The sequence below is a fragment of the Rutidosis leptorrhynchoides genome, chromosome 6, assembly GCF_046630445.1.
Source record: "Rutidosis leptorrhynchoides isolate AG116_Rl617_1_P2 chromosome 6, CSIRO_AGI_Rlap_v1, whole genome shotgun sequence".
Taxonomy (NCBI): domain Eukaryota; kingdom Viridiplantae; phylum Streptophyta; class Magnoliopsida; order Asterales; family Asteraceae; genus Rutidosis; species Rutidosis leptorrhynchoides.
The window spans coordinates 303,735,320-303,738,314 of NC_092338.1; positions in this window are offsets into that span (position 1 = coordinate 303,735,320).

The window sequence follows — 2,995 nt, forward strand, 5'->3', positions numbered from 1 at the left end:
ATCCCGATTCCACCTTCATGTACTTAGCAAAATGTGAAACCTTCAACCCAAACGAGTTTGACCCCAAGCAAGTGTGGAGTGAAATTAGTCATGTCAAGCTAACCCCCACTAATCAAGTTCTTAGTGCGCTCAAAGCCCCATACTTCATTGCATCCAAAGGTTCTTCACCCAATCGGTCTTCCATCGAACGGAGGATGTTGATAAGATAACGATGTTTGATATTTGGTTGATTCATAGTATCTACAAGAAAAAGCACATTCACATTCCCAACCTTATCGCAAATTATCTATTCAACGCAAGCGGCGAGAAGTCGATGCTCCCGAGTGTTGGTAGTCATTACATGACTCGAATTACGAAGTTCTTAAAAGTAAATTTCAATGAGTCGGAGGAAATGCCCATGGATCGCTTGGGTTATCATGAGTGCATTTGGAGGCGCGTCTAGAAGTCAAGCCGACACTCTATGGGTATTTGGTAATCAATTTTCATTATGGTTTGTGAACAATTTATCTTTTGATTTGGCATGTAACTTAACTTAATTTGGTAATTGTGTGTGTGAAACTTGGAATTATCGATTCGGTGTGAGGTAGTATACTTATATTGCTACTCTTACACATGATCATCTCTATGTTTGTAATAATTTGATAATGGGCGTGCGTGGATATTCTTATGGTTGTTTGTATTTTCTTGCTTGTTGTGGTTCTTAGTGGCAGGATACACTTTTGATGATTGATCCAAGCCTGGCATTAAGTTCAGGTGTCAAGCTCATCGACATGCATTCCTTGGTGATTAATTTTCCCGAATGGTGACAATAGAGATCATTTGATCCTAACTGGTTTTTTACTTTCTTTTCTCTCATCTTTTCTATTTCAAAAAGCCCCTCATTTTCACTTATTCTATCGTTTAAATGCAATGAGGGCATTGCATCAAACTAAATGTAGGGGGAGAGTTAAAATATCGGGCGATTTTAAACTTTTTCGGGTAGACGTATCACATACACTACAAAGTTTCAAGCTTGTAATGTCGAATAACTTTTGGAACAAGTTTTTAACCATTACACTTTATATCATAAACACCAAAATGGTTAAAACTTGTAAAAAAAATTCAAAATTTTTGGAAAAGTAAAGTCTTTTCCTTGTTTTTCAAAACTTAATGAAGTAAAGTCTTCCTTTTATTGTGACAACCCGGAAATTTCCGACCAAATTTAAACTTTATCTTTACATTATTCCGACACGATAAGCAACGTTGTTAAGTTGAATCTCAAGAATTTTAAACTGTGTTCATACATTCATTTAACCTTGACCAAATTCTGATGATTCACGAACCATTAATTAAATGGATATGATTATATATATATATATATATATATATATATATATATATATATATATATATATATATATATATATATATATATATATATATATATATTATAACCTGAAATGTTAACAAAGTATTTAAATGTATAATACTTTACATGAACATATTTGTTCAATATATTTATCGATGGAATTATAAGATAATATCAAATGATTGAGTTATCTAACACATTGTGATATGATTACGAGTCTCTGTTGAGAGGTCCACTCTGACTTAGGAAACCTTTTCTTTTTAACAATATTCAAAAAATGGTAAAGTGATCTTCGAGTAAGGACAAAGTGTCAAGTAGCGAGAGCTAGACAGATTGGTGGAAATTTCTGTTGATTTGCAATACATGCCTTATAATAATTTACCTCATGACTTTTGATAAGATAAATTATTTAACTTTTATATTATTGGGGAATATAGATAACTTAGAAAAATGAATATCGATGGGTTAAGTAAATTGACATTTTACACGCTTATCTAATCTTTGAACTTTATCACACTTCACAAACAAACAGTAATTTAAAAACTTGAACACCTGTTATGAATTATATACGATTTTACTTTTAGAAAACATTTGATGAAATAATGACTTCCATTATTTTAACCTTTTAACAAAATGATTCTTAAAATATGTAATGTTTTTGAAAACAAAAGTGTCATATTTATCTAACTTAGTACTAAAATGTTTTTAGTATAAATTTTTTATTATTTAGAATGTTTTATAAGGAAATTTATTTACATATATAAAAATTGGAAGAACTTAATAAGAGCTTTGTATTATAAATTTACATATATATTTTTATTGTTTCACAAAGATAAAAGTATTACTAAATAGTAATTTCGAAACGATTTTAAATGAACTTTGAGATATAAAATTTTGAGAAACTAAATATTATATTTTTAAATAAATATTTCAAACTTATATTTTGAGAGAAGAATATATGTATATACCTTACAATGTAATGAGATAAAATAATAATGTAGTCATAAAACGTTTGAATTAAAAAATATACATTTTGACAAACAACGAAACATTGATTTATAGAAGCAAATGACCAAAACACTCAAATGAATAAGTTACACTTTGAGTGGGATTGTTCTTCATTGATTAAAGTCTAATTATTATTAAAGGTACACGTCGCATAACGTAAAGTGTTAGTTTTCTAAACGTACGAACATGCGCTCGAGAAACCGAAACCGAGACACTAGTGGAGTGACAACGTACGAGACTTCGGAACAAAAATTACAAATTAACTATGTACGTAAATATAATATATAATAAATTATATAAATATAAATATATATTATATAAATAAATAAAAAGTGTCAACAGCCCTTTTAATCGTGCATATTGTGACAACCCGAAAATTTCCGACTAAATTTAAACTAAATCTTTTTATGATTTCGACACGATAAGCAAAGTCTGTAATATTGAGTCTCAAAGATTCTTGAACTGTTTACATGAATTCAGTTAACCTTGGACCATGCCCGATGATTCACGAACATTTGTGTGTAATTAAAACATGTAAATAAAAATATAAGCACATATATTATTTTGAATGAATATAATACCATTCAATCATTTGAATAAAATGTGGAGAGTAATATACAAAATAAATAAGATGTTATT